The following is a 21,149-nucleotide window of genomic DNA, read 5'->3' on the forward strand; positions in this document are numbered from 1 at the left end:
GCTTGCGGTGGGAGAACCAAGCTGCTGGCTGTGCACAGACCCTCTGCAGACAGGGGCTCGGCAGACGGGCTCTGCAGCCCGCCACCAAGAATCTGCCTTCTTGTACGTTGTGACTTACACAGATGTTCGCATAATTTCTTGCATATGGACAGAAAAAGGAGCATTCATTTCAAGAATGACGTGATTGTCAGTGTGGTAAGGATAAGAAGGGAAAACTTTCAACATGTATCCAATGATACAGCTAAATAAGAAGCCAAACTATTCCCGAATGCACTCAAAGGGCTTCTCATGAAGTCAATGACAAAATTCAGATGAGATTCCATAGAGCTCTTTCTTCCCCTCATTTAAAAACCCAAATTAAATTACACTCACGCATCTTGTGATGAGATTCAGGAGCACAAAACATTATCAGACCATCACAGTGTTCACTCACCACCACAAAACATTAACTAAACTTGCTCTGAAAAATGTTTTGACTATTTATAGAAGCCAAGGAAGAAAAAAATGAAGATGCTTGCTGGGCTGTCGGGTTGGTGGTTTTTTGGCAGACTTCATTTGAAAGCAGCCAAACTCCCTTCTGCTTCTGTAAGGCAAAGTAACAGAGCACTGAGTGTGCCTGAGGTCACGGGAAGAGAGTACTTACGCTTGTGCTTAAATCTGGGACAGCGTTGTAGCAGGCGCTTTGCCCTAAACCGCTGAACTCCTACTTAAGCCCTGCCTTAAGGAGAAACGCTGCTCACCTACTGCACTACGGAGAGATGCTTCCCTCAGGCTGCTCTTGAGCAGCCCTCGTAGGACTCCAACCCAAAGCAGGTTGGCGGCTGATATTTCATTCTCTTCAAAGGATGCAGGATCATGGCAGGGGAAATGAAAACACCTCGTGCTTCTTTGGGGTGGCCAGCACCCTGCGGGATGGAGCAGTCACACAGCACTGGTTAACTGGGAAGGGATGCTGGGGCAAACTCACCCTTGTGACAAGCAAAGCATACACAAATTTTTTTTTTTTGCTCCGTTTTTACAGCAGAAAAGACAACAAATTTGTGTTCCAATAGCTGGTTGGAGAGAACATGCAGCACGTGCAGGCCAATGCCAAAAAACTGCAATTAATTTGATTTATTTCTATTTGATTTTTTTTCAATTCAATATACTGAATGAATTCCTGACACGAAACCAAACTTGTATGAGGAAAAAAACGGGTAAGGTCATTTCAGCGGTACACTCCAGTAACACTTAAAAAGCGTATGTTTCTATCCAAAATCAGACTGCAAATGGGTCTGAGAGAGCATTTGCATGTTGTCCTCACCATAATAGCATTATTACCACCAGAAACCTCAAGTACACTCCCACCTTCCTTCTCAGCTGAGCACAACAACAGGTCTTGAGAGCTGCCATTGGTTCAGCGAACAAAAAGGCTGTGAAACTGCACCGTCAGCTGCTTGTAACATGTCACCCTCACCCGTATATTGCTTTAATGCTCTGAGCACCCAGCGCACAAGAACTCTACATCACCTCCTCGTCCTGATGCTTTCTAAACCAAAGCATAAAAACAAAAAAAGTAAGACAGCAGAAGAGAGTCAGGCTGGAAAGTCGAGCAGCACCAAACAAAACTGTTAATCTTCTTTTGGCAAGGTGGAAGATTTGTATAACACTTTTTCCTCCTACTAAATGTATTTACTCTTCAAAATCCGTTTCATCTGCACGTCGCTCAGTGGTTCTGAGACACTGCATGGAAAATCACCGCATTACACTCGTTCAACTGACCCTACAGGGCCATACCACCAGTGCATACACCATCCCAAGAGGCAAACCTGCCAAAGTCATGCTGTGCATATCATCACTAAACCCAAGACGAAATGCAAATTTGGCTGTAATTTGCATAGCTTGCCATTGGTTTCACAGAACCTTTTTGCAAAATGCCAATTTACTCCATTTTCCTACAGCTTATTACCAGTGTGAGGTACTTAGAGCCTTTATGCAAGGCAGATTTAGTAGTTAAAGCATTAAAAGACATAATTAAATGTTTTTTGGAAATAGAACATCACCTTCAATGTGATGACATAAGGTCCAGGACTTTGGGACACAGAAATGTTAACGCCCTTTTGCAAAGATGCAGACCTCTCTCTCTCACATGCTGAGAGCTGCACAGCTTTTTCTGTTTTTTTTTTTTTTTTTTATCTGATCTGCAAAAGCAGAAATATTTGCTTGCAAACTATGAAGGGCCTGAATCCAGTTACTGAGTACACATTTCACTCACATTGATATCAGAATGGATGGCTGCCAGTTTAGTTCCTTGGCTGGCGTTCAAACACGCTGATTGCTGAGCCTCCTTGGATTCGGAGTTCATGATTTTTAAAAAAAAAAAGGAAAAACAAAAAATCCCCGAACACGAAACAAAAAACCCTCCACAAACATTTCTGAGATGCTACTGGGCTTACTTCCCCCCTCTCCTCTCTTGTAAGCTCAGTTTCTGGAAGCAAAGATGTACAAGTAGTACCCTCTGTCAAGACAAGCCGCTAGGGAGTTTGGACTTTTATCTCCAAAGCCACGATACAACGAACATTACATCTTTCCTAGCCAAGCAATTTTCACACGTATACCAGGGGCCAGCCCTCATTCAAGTCAGTGACGGAGGAAAAGGTCTGTTTACTCTTCCATATCTTAACTTGAAAAAAAAAGGAGAAAAAAAAAAAAAAGCCAAGAAAAGCTTGAAATGTTCTGAAACTTAAGTCACAGCCGGGTAACAGGGAACGGAAAGGCTTTTTGCATTACACAAAGCTATTTTTTCCCCTCTTCTCCTCACTATTTACTACCAAAACCCACCATGTCGAAAGGCAAGCCAAGAGCTCCTCGAAGCCCCCCTGCTCCCAAACACCTCATCTCTGAGCGTGTTACTCGACGCGGCTGGCGCGCTGTGCGAGCCCTGCCCTGCCTTCTCTGGCGCGGCAGCAGACGCTGTAGCTCAGGCCACTTAGACGTTTCAATTGAACTTGACAGGTGTTTGTTAACAGGCCCTACAATACGTCTGGGAAGGGCTGCCTGCAACTGTAAAATGGTTTAATATGACAGTTTAATAAGCCCGGCGCAGACAGTTCAGTGCATTATTTTCTAAGGTTGTAAATGTAAGTGACCAAAATCTGACCTGTATGGCAATACACATATAAACTACAACTAACTCAATTAACGGCAAATGCACTCATATAGTATCTGTACAACTGGACCGGATCCTGCCAGGTCAGTCTGGGAACCTCCCTGCTCCTTGCACAATCAGTCCTCCATGTATTGCCACAATTCACAGAAATCAGGTATATCCATTCAGTGATAATTGCTTGGGCTAATTATTAGAAAATTCAATTTATGCTCACTTGCCTGAGGGGAGGGGAGCAGAAAATTAACTTGACAACTTTATTTAACTTTTTACAGTATTATTATTACTTAAAATTTATGACAATATTGTGCCCAGAGGCCCCAGTCAGGATGAGGATCCCACTGTGCTTGGCATCCTGCTGTGCGTGCCTCAATGTCCTCCCAGCACAATTTCAAGGCAAAGACCTTGTCCCTGCAAACTGTGATGCAAGTGCTTGCCCCAAAGACTGGGAGTGAGGCGGTGAAAATTAAAAGTGTGTTGGTCTCGCTAAAGTGAAGTAGGTGCATTAAAGCCACCACATCCTACCATGCACCGGCAGCCCACACCAAAAAGGCTCCTATTTTGGAAGAAAGTGACAGTCGAGTCACATTTGTTTTTACCATTAAATACACAGACACAAACATCCCCTTCTATCTACTGCTGCCTTTTCTTGCTTCTATCTTACGAACGAGACCATCACCCAGGGAATGAAAAAAGCACACGTGGGGTGAAATGCCCCAGAAAGGAGAGAAGGTATGTGTCAGTAACTGACTTGGAGAATTGTCAGAATCTCACCTTTTTATTTCAGACGCGCAATGTGTAACACCAGCATTTATACTTGCAGTGAACTTTGCAGGATACTTGCCTGAGAAAAGTAGCTAGCTGTTCCACCTGCCTTCATTTCTAGACATACAAATGCCAATCCTGAAAGGGCACCGTTTCGATGATCATAACCACTCACCGTCCTTAAATAAATTGGTCTTATTATTTATATCCAAGTACACTTAACCTTCTTAAACAATTGTACTGGTCAGATGATATTATCAATATTATCATATTAATCAATATGCTATCATTATTTTAACTGAAATGGATTCAAGTATTTTACAATATTTAATCAGAAGTAAGGAAAACAGGAGCTTTTCTGAGTTAGGGCCTTAAAACTAAACTCTTCAGGGTACTGGCTGTACTGACATGAGGAACGCAAAAGAATGAAGAGGGAACTGCTGAGAAAGGGAATGGTGCCCAGGAGTCATTAGAAGACCATCAGAATTAGAAGAATATCAGGATTATTAGAATACCTCCTCCTCTGGCTCTTTGGTGGTGTTTTGGAAACAGGTCATCCATACCATGCGCTCTTTGTGTTTGCTGGGGCTAAAGGTCACCATACACCAGTCAGGTTGGTCTAACTTTCAAGAAGCTTCAGGGGCTCCTCAGCTCATGGGCAGGGGAGATGTTAGCAACATGCTCTACTCCCCAGTCTTCCCCACAGCACAAAAAGAGGCAAGATTAGCCCATACAAGCAGAGAAAACATGGAAACATCAGAAAAATATTCACTTCAGTGGGCCGTCCGACCCACCTCATCTCAGCACAGCAATTCAGGAGGGGTGAAGGCAGGCAAGCTCACCTTCAAGGCTGCTCCTCTACAGCTAACTTGCCTCTCTGTGCCCAAACGCCACAAAGACCCCGGCGCAGATTTAAAGCCCAGACTTACACATGGGTGTAGCAGGTGGAGCAAGGGCTTTACCAAAACTGCAGGGTTTTATTTGAAAATGTAAGTTTGGTTAATGTGTCTTCCACTATCCTTCTACTTTCCTCTACTGCTCTTTCTGCTGCAGTTCAATGTGCCATTAAATATGTCAAGCCTTTTACATGCAACTGCAACCTTGCAGCACAAAGCGAAATGGAGGCAGATGAAAGAAAAAGAAACCATCATTTCGCCACACGCAAGTTCTGTGTAATTTGCATATCACTCCTAACAGGGACTGGCAGCCCACACCAAAAAGACTTCTGTTTGGGAAGAAAGTGACATTTGAGTCACTTTTGTTTTTATCATTAGATACGAAGACATCAAACACCACCTCCTGCCTAATGCCTCCTTTTCTTGCTTCTCTTCTGAACAGGGCATATGTTTCTGTGGTCCTTTCGAGCACTGCCTGCTTGACTCAGCACCGTGACATCTTTTGGTGCGTGCAGATCGTCCCATAACTGATGGAGTGTGCAAGATGCCACCCATGGCTCTGCTGAACTGCCATCCTGGCAGGACACGGTACCACTCCGGGTCCTGAATAACGGAAAGGTACACAAGGAACGGGTCTACGAAATGCTGCTTTGCTGTCAGCAAAAAGAACCGGCTTTGCTTGCTTCTACCCAGCCCCCTTTCACGCTACCATCTTCTGCTGAAGAAGAGGCACCTGAACTCCGCCGGCTTTTGCCCTGCGGGCCACGCTTTGCCCACGCTAGTCCCACGAGCAAGACACCTTTGGTTAGATTATGCACTGAAATGAACTCGGAAGGGGAAATTTAGTCCTTTTAACCTTTTACTCCTTCTAAAGTTGGCTCCATTCTTTTTAAATCCAAAAATAACAACAACTTCCATTCTTTGACAACAGGCCTTTGTCAGTTTTGGGGTTTTTTTTTAAATAAAATCAGACTAACCTGCTTACTTCAAAGTCATGCTCTCATAATTTTAGCTGGCACATCATGAACAAAATGGTCTAGAACTAACCTCAAACAGTCATCTGGAGAAAAACAACATATTTTCCCATGTCATCACCACTATAGCACATACTAACCACAACTATTCAGCCTGTCGATTTTCAGTTTATATTATGATAACTTCACCTAAAAGCATTTCGTGGTTCAAAAACAGCAAATCTGATGCCAAGGAAACATTTGCTGAACTGACGAGCGTGGCAGCGCTGCTGTGAGGAATATGCTTTCTGCAGCACGCGAAGCAGAGTAAAAAAAAAAAAGAAAGAGATCGCTGGGGACAACAGACTTCTCAGAAATTCCCCAAAACACTGCTTCAGGTTGGCTTAATCCTATAGTCTAATGACGGTAGGTTGTGAAGAAGGAGGCTTAGTTTGGTCCTCAGGTGGTGAACTTTCCACAAAAATCTCCAAGAACTGTGATGAATGGGAAAAGGAACACGTGAATCTTTTTTACCCGCATTAGCACCTCCAGTTCCACACATAGGAAGATTCTTCATGTCCACTGAGCATTTAAGAGAGGTAAAAAAGTAGAGATTCATGGGAGTCTGGACAGGGAACTATGTGAGAGGCACAAAGGCAATGCAGTTTGAAAGGACTTTGGCAAATACACTTTCAGCCGTGCAATCCCCACGATTCACAAGAAACCAAGCACTACATAGTCTTCAATTACTTTCCTCATTTTAAAGAGGACAAAGGCAAACCGCTCATTAATGAAGCACTGTGGTTCAAATTCTGTACTAAAAAAACCCTCGACTTTGACAATCATATGCCCACACTCAGGCTTTGAAAATATTCTCATGCAACAACGCTGCCTGTGTCATCACACCAGAAGCAAATGAGAAGTCAGCACACCACTCCCCCGTGATCCAGGGCAAGGAGGGGATGGTCGTGACTGAAAGAACTTTAGCTGGATGCTTAGGTAGGGTCAGCAAACCAAGCAAAAAAACCTAAACCAAATGAAAACAAACAAAAAAGCCTTGAGAAACCTATGAAAACATTCTGCAACCTACGGCATTACTTTCTTCTTTGTACTCAGTTGCCCAGAGTTGGGCCACAGTTGGCACCATGCAGGTTTCCATAATAAATTAATCGGCAGCTTTGCTTTTGCGGGCTACAAGAGCAGCCTGAGCCACTTAGCTTTGACCGAACCTTCCCTGTCCCTTCTCCTCAACAGCACTGTGACTTCCTAAGGTGCAGCTTAGACATGGCAGTGCAGCTTTACTCCTGGGGACGAACGGGAATGCATTTCCCCTTCTTGGTTTTGGTGGGAGACACACTGAAGGTGACATGTTCTCCCCAAGGACAGCCCATTATAATACTGGCTGGACTCTAAATGAGCCTCCTTTAATGGGTTGCTCTGAAACCATGCGTTGTCCTCCCCTCCTCACTTTTTCTGTATTAGGAAGGATTTGTGTTTCTGCCTGGAAGGAAGAACGAAACAGTGAGAAAGGGGCAAGGATGGGGGCATTTTTGGGCAAGGGCCCTGCAGCTGAGCTTGCATTTATTTCAAAAGTGAGTGGTTATCTGATTGCAGTGCCCCACACCCAAGACTTACAGTCTGAGACACAAGTTTGAGCAGATCTCCCATGATCTCATGGTGAGTCTGACAGACCGCAACCAGTGCTCACAAAATACACAGCTGCGTTCCTCCATCGGCGATGGACAATGATTTCTGTCAATGAACGTACTGCTGCTGATAGGCACTGAGCTCCCACTCCAGATGCCAAAGCCGTGCTCTGCACAAAGCTGGGACTGTCTGGTGCCCAGGAACAGCTTGCTATTAGCCGTATTTTCCCCCCGTCTCATGGAAGCTTTAGGGGAGTCATTAGGAGAAAAGCAGTAGCATTGCTACTCAACAGACTAACCTCAATTTTTGTATGGAGATATTGCAACTCAGCAGTTCTACTATGGGATCTCAGAAAGCACGAGACTTTCTTAATTAAGCAAGAACAACTGCATACTATGTCAACTACTGAAAATCTCAGTGTACAGCAGAAAATATTTTGAGTCAACAGAGTGAAAAGCAAGGCTGCTGGATTTTTGTTTGGTTTTACAGCATGTTTGACGATTTCAAGATGAGACTTCAGGAGATGTAGTATCAGATTTGAAATCTTACTTCTCTGTTGAATCTTTCATTATTTTCAGACTGTGCAATATGCTTTACTTTGATTTTTTTTTTAATTTAAAAAACATGTTTCACAGTTGAGGCTTTATGATGTTCACAGTACTTAAATATGTATGTAGCTTCAAATCAGTGAAGCAATCAGGGGGTGTTAAAAAGGTAAGTGTGCCCTGAAGTGTTGTCCTGAACAGGAATTAGACTTAAGTATGTGATTAGGTGTCTCTAGAACAGGTCTTCCTTGTCTAATAATAAGCACAGATCACAATATTCCTTGTGTATCAAAGGGCAGCAAAAGCTACGTGTCTTGAGCAGAAAGACTGAGCAGAGAACTGGAAGCCTCTGGGCACATGATGCGATTGTTTTATTAGGAGCAAGATTAACACGTAAAGGCCAAGGATAAAGTTAAAACTCAAAAGGAATATGAGTCAGGGAAGTTGTTCCAGATGGCAGAGCCATGTGGGATGCAACTCCACCATCTACTCTGGAAATAAGAAGAGAGGAAAACTTCGTGTTGAGAGAGCATATAGGACCGATAGGAAAACAGCAAAGAATCGAGAGCAGTAGAAGGAAATTAAAGGCAGAGTGATGAAATACAGCCTTCAGAAATTTTGGGGTGCAGCAACATCACTTCAATCAGCCAGTACAAAAAAAGGCTCAGTCACTTTGCTCCAGATAAACCTAAACATCTTTCAGTGCCTGTGCAGAGTACATTCCGCCTCCTTTGGGGTTTGACACATCATGTGGACAGCTTCTCAGTAGCATCTCCCAGCATGTACTGAAGGGACAGATGATTTGCAGTATCCCATTACTGCTGCTTCCACCCCTGCTGATATGTCCAATATCATAAAAGAGTAAGACAGAATTATGTCAGATGGTGTCTTGGGCAACTTACGACTAATGGGAAATTTTAAAAAGTGACTATTAGGCTGAATATGATATAAGACTTATTAACTACTCCTTAAGAGAAGTGGAGGAAGCCACAAGGTCTGGACACTGGGAACTTAATAGGACAAAACACTTCAAAATACATTGCAGGGAACCATCCCATCTCATCAGGAAAATGGACATGGCATGATCTACATAAAGAGGTCTTCTGCACCTCTTACTTCAATGCGAACAGGAGGTACATGAAGATAAAACAAAATGGAAATAAAGTACAAGCTAATAGACAAAGATCTGAAACCATTCCAGTCAAATTCCCTTTGATTCAAAGATGGGATTTTCAGCCAGAAGTTAGAGGTGATCTTCCTAGACTAGTTAGTCCATTCACACTGCACAACAGCCCAGGCTACCATCTGCAAAATGACTGCAAAGGTAGGTTGATTTGGGAGCCAATGTACAGAGTCTCCGCAACCTCCATTCTCCTCCACGGTTTGTGGAGTCTTATTATTACCATTTATGTATTCTACTGCCTAGCCAAAATGGGCTTTGACCAAGGCCTACAAATCTAATGCTGTAATAGTAATAATAACAAGTTTGATATGAAAGATTCTTATTAAAATAGCAGAGAAGTACACATCACACATAGAAATAATCCCTGAAAAAAAATTTCAGGGACACGTCTGAACTTGACTTTCTGTACTGAAGGCCTAACCTTAAGTCTGTGAAGTCAATAAAAAGACTCAGGGACTTCAAAGCTGACTTTAGGCTACAGTATTTTTCCACGACTGATGTTCTCCAGTCATGTTCCTTCCTGGTCATGGCTTCTCCATTTCAAAGCAGCTGAACTTTAAACCTACCTAAACTAACATGGTTGAAAACAACCGACCTGAAGGTAGTTCAACAGTCTTGGTCTTCATATAACTATCTTTGCAAAAGCCGCAGAGCCTGTGGTAAGCTGGCTACTTGTTTACCTGTTCCTTCTTCCCAGTGAAAGGATGCTTACATAAATACGCCCTTTAAAAAAAAAAAAAAAAAATCCATTTGTAAATATCTTCTCTCTTGCAAAATATAAACTCTCCTTCCAAGACAACAAGACGAATCTTATTGCTTTAAAGTATCTTGGCTTTATCTGGGTGCATAAATGAGACATCTAACTCCTACAGCCATGTAGGTCAGCACGCCAGACACAAAGTAATGCTAAAAACCAGGCTGCAGATCTTGCATAGCTTTCACGCTTATTCTTTCAGCCTTGAGGATGTTTTCCTGATTAGTCAACTTTGAATCTATCTATTGTATATACAGTACTACTTAAAAACAGCACTCAACTGAACAAGATAAACATGTACCCCTACTGAGTTACTAAACACAAGATAATAAATTTGCACCCCTGTGATTATTACGACCATCGTGTAGCTGCCTTCAATGTACAGAGCAATACAAAACCAGACAGCTGTGCCAAGTAAGTGAGAGGCCCTGTGCAGAAAAAGGTCAGTGCTCTGGAGGCAAAGAGCTGTGCAAGGCAGAAATTCAGCTGTCACTGAAAACAGCGCCTGCCAGACACTAAATGTGTATGATGAGGACAAAGAGAGAATTTCTTCATGAGAATGGGAAGGCTCTTCTACCTGGGATACACAGGGAGAAGCCCTACAGTTACAAGGGAAGAAGGCAGCTCTAAATCTGCGTTTACTGCAGAAGTAAAACGTAAGCAGCGTGGAGGGGAAGGAGCACAAGACCTTTGCTGAAGGGGCCAGGAAAGGTTCAGAGCTCCTTGCAGCAGAGGAATGCAGCTCTGCGCAGAAGAGGGGTGAAAACATCCCAGGAACATGAAGCAGGCATGTTCAGAGCAGCCATAAACAAAACCACCCCCAGGATTTCAAATAGCAAATTCAGTCGGAGCCCTTCCTGTAACACGTCCCATTCCACCGAAGAACAGAGAGAGTAGGATTCGTCCTTCGCGTGCCTGCTGTCCCTCTGCAATCACCTGTCTCTGCACCATCTTCCCTCTGGCATCCTCCAACAGCCCAGCTCTGCTCCACATCCCACCATGCTGGCATGGCACCTTGGCAAGGGCTGCCACAGCCTGCTGGACGGGGCATGGGGCTCGCTGCCGGCCACTGCCAAAGAGGGCTAGCAAGGGCAGAGCTTGGCTGTCTCTTCCCTGCTCTGCCTCTCACCTCCCCTGCCTACTGAGTTTAGCAACAACAAAAACATTTGTAGGAATTTAATTGTCTTCGAGACTTTACTTCCTGCTGGCTTTGGTAGGAACTAGCCAAGACACTCGGCGTTATGGGAGGGGGGATATGGGGATGGATAGGCAGACAGACAGACATCATCACCACCATCATGCACACCTCACTTCCTTGGAATCCAGGCCAAAAAACCCCAGGCTCTGGAGCAGAAATATTCCTGAAAGCATTTCATAATGCTTTACCAAAGAGTGATATCAGTATCATTATCTCCATTTTACGGCTGCAGCACTAACTGGTCATGACACGCCTCAAGTCCCCCATCAGATAGCTTTTCCCTCTGGCTCTGCCACCGACTGCAAGTCAGCGCCCTGCCAGTGAAGTCATCCCAAACCGCACGCTGCATGAGAGGAAAGGGCTGCAGGAGTTATTACGTCAATATCTAAACACCAGCTAGTCTCTTTGCAGACAGGGAGGAAAGGGAAGAATTTTCAAGGTACAACAGAAACCAAGAAATGCAATTCTCCTTTGAAATGGTGACACTTGCCTCTGGTGGTTCAAGGCTCTCTGTGTTGTAGATGCATTTCATGAAAAGGCAGCATAGGACAAGAGTGACCGCAGCCAGCATACACCAGAGGTGATTGCCTAAATTAAGAAAAAAGCCAGAACAAAAACAGAAGCTTAAAGAAATCCAAGCAAGAGAGAAGGTGGGATCTGAACTCCACCTTTCTGATTAGGAGTCTTCTCAAACTGCTGGGGGACCCACTCTGAGTAACCCATAATGTTTCCACTGCACTTCAAATCTAGCCATGCTTGGCACTATTCAGTCAAACCCTACCGAGGCTAAATTTTTACCATTTTCCTTTGTTCCTTTCACATGTGGAAGGATAAAGTAGTCAGTAATCGATCAGGAATCATTTAAATGATTCCTCACTTATTAAAACAATGCAATTTCCCCTGTCTTATCCCTTAGGTTCCAAATTCTCCATACCAGAATGACTTCTTACCAGGGGAAGAATGTTCCTATCATTGTAAGTTGAATCTAAAAAAAAAAAAAATCTGAAAATAATAAGACAGGAATTTTTGGATTTATTTTTTAATGCAAGAAATATTATAAAAGAGTAGCGTGAATTGCCATTTTATTTCTCTCGTCTGTACATCCTCCTTTCTTATTGTTTTCAGGTAAAGATCAAGGATGCAACTTCTCCCCTGCTCCACTATAAAACAGAAGGCAAGTAATGAGCCCAGCAAGCCTTGACCTCTGCCATCAGTATCCTACCTGCTGTCAGCCTGTTCAACATCAGCGAGGTAGAAATGCCTCAGACTGGATACCACAAGCTCTCCCACACTGCTGCTATTACTAGTCTTAAGAATGATGGTCCCCACAGGTAACTAGTGGCAAGCACTGCCTGAGATCAAAGTTTTTGCAGTGTTTGTTTTGAGCTGCTGCATAGGTACTACTACAAGTTATTGCATATTAATGCAATGTCAAAAAAAGTATCGTGGTGATGTCAGGACACAACACTGCCCTCATATAGTGACTTCCTTCATCAAGGTAACAAACTCTCCTTCCCGGTACACCTTTGAATTACATTAAAACAAATGAAGTGAAAGGATGGTATCAGAAAGGACAGACTTTCAAGAACACAGTGGTTTGATGCATGGGAATGGTTCCCCAAATGAGTGCTCCTCTCACTCTGCTGCAAGCATGACCATACCATCTGCTCTGATCAGGCAGGTAGGCTGGATGAGAGCCATGCATAGCATCTTCAGGGGTCAAATACTGTTTCGATAAGGCACTGGTCTGACTAAGAGCCATGAGAAAATCTCCCACAGTCTCCGTTCCACTAAGACAGTTTACAGACAAACAATCCTCAATCTGCAGCTCCTCGTCCCCCACACCATCTTCACCAGAACAAAAACGGAAAGATAAAAAACCCACAGAACCAAAAAGAGATGCTTTAATAGGACAAACCTTTTCTACACCAAATCACTTGGGTTTTCCAGCACAATACAGGGACTGAGACTGAAGTCATGCGAGTGCAATTTCAGTTTCAGCTACACCGACACCATACCAGCTTTGCACAACCACAATCAGATAGTTTGCTTTGCTCTCTGCAACACTTTGAGGTCCTGAAGCAACGTTTAAAAAGAAATGCCTTCATTGAGCTTAAATGCATTGTGCCGTAAGCCTTCAAACACCAATCGTAACTCAGTTAAGGTCCATTTTACCCTGCTTCCATTTGCTTTCCTGAAGAAGCAATCACCACTGCTTTACATATCACCTTTCGCACCGGCCTTTTCAGACAACAGGCTTTGTGTTGGCACAGTGGCTTCCCTCTTTGACCACAAATAAACATCGTGCCCTACTGCTTTGAGGCTCCAGCCCTGACAGGCCAGGCTGCCTTAAGAGCATGCACCGGTCAACGGGCAGGATCAGGGCTCAAGTTTCTAACAGAAAAACCAGCTACTGTAGGCCTACAGCGGCCATGGGGTGCAAACGCTGGGATTCATCCCCTGCCACCCAGCAGCCCAGTGCTCTTTCATCTGCCGCTCTCCACTTTCAATCTCAATGCAGTCGTTTTAGTGAACAAAGCTCTTCCAAACCATTTTTATGCACTTAATAGGTGCAAATCTAGGAGCGAACTGGAAACTGCCAGTCCCAGTCTAACCAAGGAGCAACATTAAATCTGCAGTTCTGGTTAGAGTTGTCCTGTTAAGGTGTTCCTGGCAAGATCTTCTTAGGCAGCGCGAGTGAAACCAGTAACTAATAGCTGTGATTTAAAGCTGGTGAAATACCTGCATTACAGTGAAAAATTATCTACATATTGTTTTCATGTGCAGTCTATACAAAACAGACTTCCTCTAGGTAACGTGGAGTACAGCTCAGTCTGAGCCTAGCCTGTCTTCTACATGCTCCAGGGGTGCAGAGTCAGCACACACCCTTTCACAAGAACAAAACACATCCTTCTAGTACTAGATACACTGAGCCAGTGTTTACACACTGATCTGCTAATAAGCAGACCCAGGAATTCCAGAACACAAGATTTATATTTATTACTATTTTACATTACCACAGAACATGCCAAGTTTGGGCACTTTAAATTATGAGGGCTGCAATTGCACGTTCCCTTATCAGTCTTTCACACAACTGATTTACTGAAGCATCCCGATAAGAATGTCTAAAATGTCTGCTATGTTTTAAAACAGCAAACTCTTCCTTTTCAGCTCTGACCCAGCCATTTCAGTCAACAAAGCTCTTTCTACTCTTTCAAAACACTTTCTACTCACTTAATGGCTGCGATCATACTGACTGTCTCGAAAACTGCTACTCCCAAAAATAATACAGTGCAGCTATTTATTCATGGTAGTGGCTTGATGTGATATTTTCAGGACTACCATTTCGCAATATGGAATGAAACATGGACATGCATCTTTTGACAAGAGATCTAACTATCACACTTCAGGCTTCATACACTGAACATTAACGCACCTTTTAAATGAAGAAAATCAGGAAACTGTGCAACTAAAACAAACAACTTGACAACACTAGCATACGTTTTGCACTTGCTTTTACATTCCCAGGCTCACTAAGATCAATGTATATATAGATACGCCTGTGTGTATGTGTGTATACATATGCATTCATTCTCAACTGCATTTCCCAGGAAGGTGCCAGTCAGAGGAAGAAGAGTCAGGAGTGTAAAAACCCATTTCTACTATAATAAGCAAAAATAGTTTTATTTGTTGTCATTTTGGGGTTGTCACAGGTTTTTTCTGATTGTTTCTTCTAAAGCCTCTCTTCTGTAAGCCCAGTCAATGTCTTTGGAACAGTATTTGGTGGCAAACTTACCTATATTGCAATAGCTACAGCTGCAATTGAATGTAAAACACCAAATTATGAAAGTCATCTATCCCTGTGCTCATTTCATTCTTCAAGAATCCCACTTGGGAGGGAAGAAGAAAGGAGAGGTGGAATGGGGAACACACAGCTAATTAGCGAGGTTTCACAATCTAATTCAACCTGCCAACCCATTTTTCTGCCAGTCCTGCACACATAAATAAGATAAAAAGCAGAAAGTCCAAGCTCTTCACACTTTTATTCCTCAATCCCACCATTTCTGCTTGTCTGCCTGCACCACCTCTGTCCTCTCACCATGACCCTCCTCCCTTGGAGCTCCAGGCCACCACCTCCAGAACCAGGAAAGTCATTCACATGCAACAAAATGAACAGGACAGAAGACACCTAGCAACACGCGTTTTTCTGAGAGCAAGAAGGTTACAGGCAGTTAGTCGTTCAAGATCTTCCCTAACGCTTAGTACGTTTACTGCAGTCCCAGCAAGCCACCCAAGGCTGAGTGATTCTTGATAGCACACACAATAAAACTCCAGGAAACACCTGTGCTGCACAGCAACACGGTGCAGACTTGTGGGCTTGTGCTGAGCGGGCTCAGACGTTTGTAGGGCGTGCTGCAGGGCAAGGCTGTACAGACACACTTGTTTGACTCTCACCGGTGTCAGGCAGCACCCCGCTCAGTCTAATTAGCATAATGAGAGAAGACGTAAGGGGAGAAGCAGGGCTAATTAGCCTAAGCAAAGTCAGCTTGGGTATTTCGGCACGGGCTCGGATGCGCAAATAGATGTACCCGTCATGACTGAACCTTTCTTACTCCCCGCAGTCAGCAGGTATCCCAAGAACTACTTACTGCTAAGCAACGTGTCTTGTCATCCGAGAGCAGAGCGGGGCGATTCCTCAGTTCTTAATGCTGCTTTTTTTTGAAGCGAAGAAGTGCAGGGGTCTTACAGATTGATGTATGATGCTTTCTCCCATTGCATATGCTTAGGCAGATAACTCCACAGTCTTCCTTTGCACAACCTTTTTTGAGAGAGGAGGATCCTCTTATGCTTGTCATGTATTTGTTTTTTCTACTTCCTTGTATAGCATTCTAGGTAGTTGAAGAGAAGGAGAGGAAGAGCACGGTGCTAACAATAGTTTCACTACTTCACTGTACTTTCCCCATCTCAAAATACTCTCCAGATGGAAAGAGTTTATTTGTAAGGAGGAAAACAGAAGGCTGACTGAAGAAAAGTGATAATTACATTAGAATAATAGTAACAAGAAAACCCGGAGCTAATAAAGACTGCCTGCTTCATTTAATTTAAGAAGAGACTTCACCCTATAATGAAGACATATAAAGCACTGCAGCTTACTCACCCTTTCTACGAATGTCATAAGGAGCAGTAGGACTGCTAACGAAGCCAAACCCCTTCAGGTGAACTGGTTTGACTGGTCAGCTATAACAAGAAGGAAGTGCTTGTACTTATATATCCTTGATTAATCCACAGGCCATCACTCTGGTTAAATAAAGATAGTTATACAAACATTTTCATGGATCTAGTAAAAGTAAAAAAGAATCCTGCTAATTCTCACTGTGGATCTAACGGATGTGTCAACTCAGAAACAAGTTACGAGGACTTTTCCACCTCAAAGAGCAACAGTACATGACACAGACGGAATGACAGAGAGAGATTCTTTTGCCTTTTTTCCCCGCATAAGAAGTTGATTCTTTAACAAAGTCAGTTGCAGTGCATGGTTTTACAAAAAACCAAACACACACCACTCCTTTCAAAACAGGTAAAATAGACCCAAAACATGTTAACTGCGAACATGAGAAGTGTTCGCTCCTCCAGTGCTCTTCCTGTTGCTCCACCCCAAGTGTCAAACTCACTTTTACTTCACTAGAGGTTCATGTTACCTGAGGTTTCTTTTTGTGAACCATTTGCATCAGAAATGCTAAATCAAGCTGATGAGAAGAGAGGTTTTATGTGCCAGAGAGACAAACTCCTAGTAGCTGAAGGCTTAAAGCACAGTTTGCTCACTGCCTCCATTGCAGACACCTCTCCATTGTAAGGAATCTCTGTAGCTCTGGTAACAAAGATCCACCCATCAGGGAGGCAAAACCACATTTTGCCCAGCGTCTTTCAACTGGCACAGCTTTTGTAATGCTTTAGCAGGATTCTCTGCAGTCCAAACGCTGGAAGTGAGACAACGGGAATTTATAAATCACCACCCCCAATCCTGACTGAAGGTTGCCTGGCACAAAAACCCACGAATAACCTTCCTGTCCTCATCTAATGCAACCCTCATTCCCCAAATAGATTTCTTTTATTACTAGTGCAATAACTTGGTAACAACTTGGCAATAGTGCAATAAACTTGATTTGCCATAGCGGGAAGGGTTTCTCTATTATTTAAAGCGCTGCCAGGAGAACCCATTAGAAACAAACAAAAGACTACAGCATCTCAGGTTTCCTTAGCCTGCCTTTAGTTCTGACACCTCAACAGGGAAAGCAGCTAAGAACAATCCCAGTAACTTGCTGCTTTATCTTCTTTATCTTGACCTTTGTGCCGTCAGGTGCCTCGGAAAAATTCACCAGTGTCTGCAGCTGGAAACACCAATGCTGATTAACAACCAGAAACATAACACTCCGTAAGCAGGAACACTGATAGCATCAGTACTGCCAGTTTGTCTAAGAGTATCTAATATTCCCTTCTCAACATAAGCATCCAGGGTCAACGTGCCTGGCAGGCTGCAGACAAACCTGGAATAAATATGAATGAACTACTGGTTCAGAATAGTATTCTGCTACAAAGGGCTTGTGATCCCTTTTAACTAATCCACCAGTAGCAGCAGCCTTTCCTTTTGAATGCACGCTCCAAACAGAAAATGGAAAAAACTTTCCCCTCTAGAAGAGCTTAATTTATATTCTCTTCCTGCTGCTGCTGCCACCAACATCTTCAGCTTTGAGAGAAGCATCAGCAGGCTACTAGGTACTGTTAGGGTCATTGTGGGTGCAGAAAACCAGCCTCACCAGTGATGCTCACTAACACAGCAGCACAACAAAGCAGCAGCGAAACAGAGGAGAAGCAGAAGGCAGCAGAAGAAACATTCTCACAGGTGGAGGACACCTGTGTTTCGGTCAGCTTCACCCCACGCACAGCTTGCAAATACTAGAGCAGCTTTCACACCATGCTATCAATCTGTGAAGGCTGGGCTTGGCTCCCAGTGCTGCTTCTTGGTTTGACTGGAGGTCTCTTGGACCAAGGAGTGCCGCAAGCAAGGACCTGAAGTTTCTCCAGTCGACACCACCAAGTTAAAAATACAAGCAACCATAAGCCACACAGATGAACTACAGGAGATGCTTTTCCTTCATGGACCACACTGCCACCACCCTGGTATTGTAATCATTAACAAACGCATTCACCTGCCTTGCTTGCTTCGTTTACTCGCTCCAATGCACTAGTACTGCCTGGACTTCTCCAACAGCAAATCATGAAACAAAGCTGACAGCAAAAAGCTGGGGCAGCAGTTAAAGCGACTGCCAAAGAGAAATCTGTTTGCTCAGGCAAAAGCTGTTCTCAGTCCAAACATGGGAGTCATAATCTTACAGCCATTTGCTTGGAAGACAATGAAGGGAAGGCAGAACAGACTGGGAAACTACAGCTTGCTGCGGTAAGAGAAGAGAACAATCTTTGTGCCCAGATTTCTTTGCTCTGCAGGGTAAGTTTTACAAAGCTGACAACCGGTAGCAACATGTAGTGGCCCCAGGCATCATGCCTGCCTATCAAAGACTTGGATTTTAGCCCTGGAGAAATTACAACTTCTCAGTTCTCTGGAAGCTATTTCGCCTGAGAAGAAAGCAAGAGAGTAATGAATGACCTAACTAAAAATTACTTTAATACATGGATTGCATACCACAAGCCATAAACTTAGGGGTGCCTGGGGTGTGGGAAGTACTGGAGGAAGATAGGGAGGAGGAAGACATCTTGTATTTGACAGAACAGCACAGCCACAAATTACAAAAGCAACCAACTGGGGCTGCTACAACCGCAAAGTCATCTACTGGAGCGGTAGGGGCTAGTACACCAAATGGAAAGTACGGATCCAGCAGATGAGCCCTGGAGACAAAGGAGGAGGAAGCTCAGCAGTCCAGGCTGGAAAAGACAGGTTAGGAAGTCGTGAGTCGAGGAGCCAGTCAGCAGGAATGTGGAGAAGAGAGGGTAAATCTAAGGGAACTGCACAGACATGAACAAAAGGGCGTGTGGTGGCCCTGCGGCAGGCCCCAAGCACTGATGGCTTACAGCCTTGTGGCTGCACGTCTCTCTGTGGGACTTCAAGCCACACTGGCCACCTCTGCGCTGGGCGGCAGGGGCAAGAGAACACAGCCCAGCCCTGGCGCGCTGTCCGCAGGTGCCCCTGCAGTGGCTGCACAGGGGATTCCCCACCGCCGAAACCGCTCGGGTGCTGCGTGCCATGCCGCCCATGCACGCAGAGGAGGGCAGCTGCGGGGTGGGAAAGGAGGGAGCCAACCTGATGAGCAGAAACACCCAGCACCCCCCGCTTCTCTTACGCACAGACACAGTAGCTCTGCTGTGTTTCTGCAACGTCCACTTTAATCCAGCGCTCATCAGTTAAAATAAACTGCCAAACCGAAGGCCCGGAGTTACGGTCAGAGACTTTTTTGAAGCCCTGCAAGAGACCCCAACTGTTTCAGCTTCCTCTCCCAAATGTCAGCCTCGAGCCATTCTTGTCGGGCCGGCGGAAGCATGTGATGTGAAACAAAAGCCAGGAAATAAGACTTTCTGAATAAACATTTATTTGGTGAGAAATACTTATGATTTTTGGCAGAGAAATGTCAGAAACCTGAAGCCCTATGTATAGCATGCCTACAGAGTGTAATTTCTATTTAAAGGGAAGTTGCAGCTGTCTGTAGCTCTTAATGAAGAATAATGCCTGGGAATAAATTACTGCCATTTGTGAGAGACATTTCTCAAATGACAGCAATTCTTCCCTTTTTCCCCTCTCCCTATAAATACCGAGAGGCACGCACTGGGCAGTTGTTTAGAAGAACGGACACACACAGCTCTCTTTTGTCGGCAGCCTGGTAATTTGTGCAGCAAACCATGAAGTGGTTTAGTATACGGACACCAAAGCAATTCAAAAGCAAAGACATTCAGAAACCTTAAGGCTGCACGTGCCAGACCTTCCCGTTGCTCTTCCAAGGTGTGCACAGCTCATCACTGTTCGAACAGACACCGCACACCACTTCCAGCCCGGCTACAAACCCAGCACTGAGGCTCAAGGCATGCGACGGCCGCTCACAGAACACCACTGTAAAAGTCTCTAACGTTCAATTTTCATCACTTGTGTGTGCCTCCTCTCCGAGCGGCTACAGCAGCGGCAGGAGAAGGTGATGCTGAGGCGACAGCGTGTGCCGGGGCCGTTGCCAGCCTCGCCAGGCAACTTGGGAAGCGGCACGGACATCAGCTCCAGCAACCATCGCTCCCAGCCCCGACACAGGCCCAGGCGCCACGAAAAACAGTCGGTGGGCAGAAGAGGACGAGTACGTATGAGATGGGACCAGGGTGAGGGGAGCAAGGAGGGCCAAGGAGCAGAGAAAGGAGGCGGCTGCTCAAAAATGTGACGTGACCAGGGCTAAGCCCTGTGCGGCCACAGTCCCCAAGACCCTCTCCAGGGTCAGCCCCTACGGAAGCAGGTTCCCCCCGGAAGGTGGGCATGGAAAGCCTGCCAGAGTGAGGAGCGTGGATGTTTACTATCCTGCCATCTGCAGTTTGCCCAAAATAACAGCTACAGATACGAGATCAGCTGAAGACATGTCAGTTATTGACACATACTGGATTTAGAGATTTATTTTCCATTTCCCACAAATCATGCCAGAGGTTTTCACATAAGCGCGCAAAAAAAAAAACAAACAAGTGAAGAAATGCCTGTGAGTGAGGAACACGAAGAGTTTACTCATTGCTCCTGTCAGAATGTGTTCGTGCTTGTGCGGCTAGCACTCCAAAAAAGCTGTGGCGTATGTTTTCAGGATGGAAAAAAAACCACAGGACACCCAAATCCTACCAGAAAATTACAAAACTGTATGCTGGAATTCGCAGGGTACCTTCCTGATCAGCAAAGGAGCCTTGCCTTGCTTCGTTTTCACCCCTCACTAAGCGAAATAAACGTTCCTCCTTAACGAATCCTCCTGACATCCCTTTTTCTCTCTGCAAAAGAGGAATATGGACTTGATTTGTACCAGCTCTGCTATTCCAGAAA

General features: G+C 44.5%; 1 protein-coding gene across 20 annotated transcripts in view; it reads right to left on the reverse strand.

Moving 5' to 3' along the window:
* Positions 1-21,149, reverse strand: part of ATXN1 (ataxin 1) — a 220,143-nt gene that overhangs the window by 61,731 nt on the left and 137,263 nt on the right. Inside the window, exon 1 of one of the 20 annotated variants that reach the window (XM_075416884.1) lies at positions 15,736-15,754. The exons of the other annotated variants lie outside the window; for them this stretch is intronic. The gene's annotated coding sequence lies outside the window, so the exon portion shown is untranslated. Of the gene's footprint in view, positions 1-15,735; positions 15,755-21,149 lie in introns of those variants that run through there. 20 annotated transcript variants of the gene reach the window in all.

The sequence above is a fragment of the Opisthocomus hoazin genome, chromosome 3 (genome assembly GCF_030867145.1).
Source record: "Opisthocomus hoazin isolate bOpiHoa1 chromosome 3, bOpiHoa1.hap1, whole genome shotgun sequence".
Classification (NCBI taxonomy): domain Eukaryota; kingdom Metazoa; phylum Chordata; class Aves; order Opisthocomiformes; family Opisthocomidae; genus Opisthocomus; species Opisthocomus hoazin.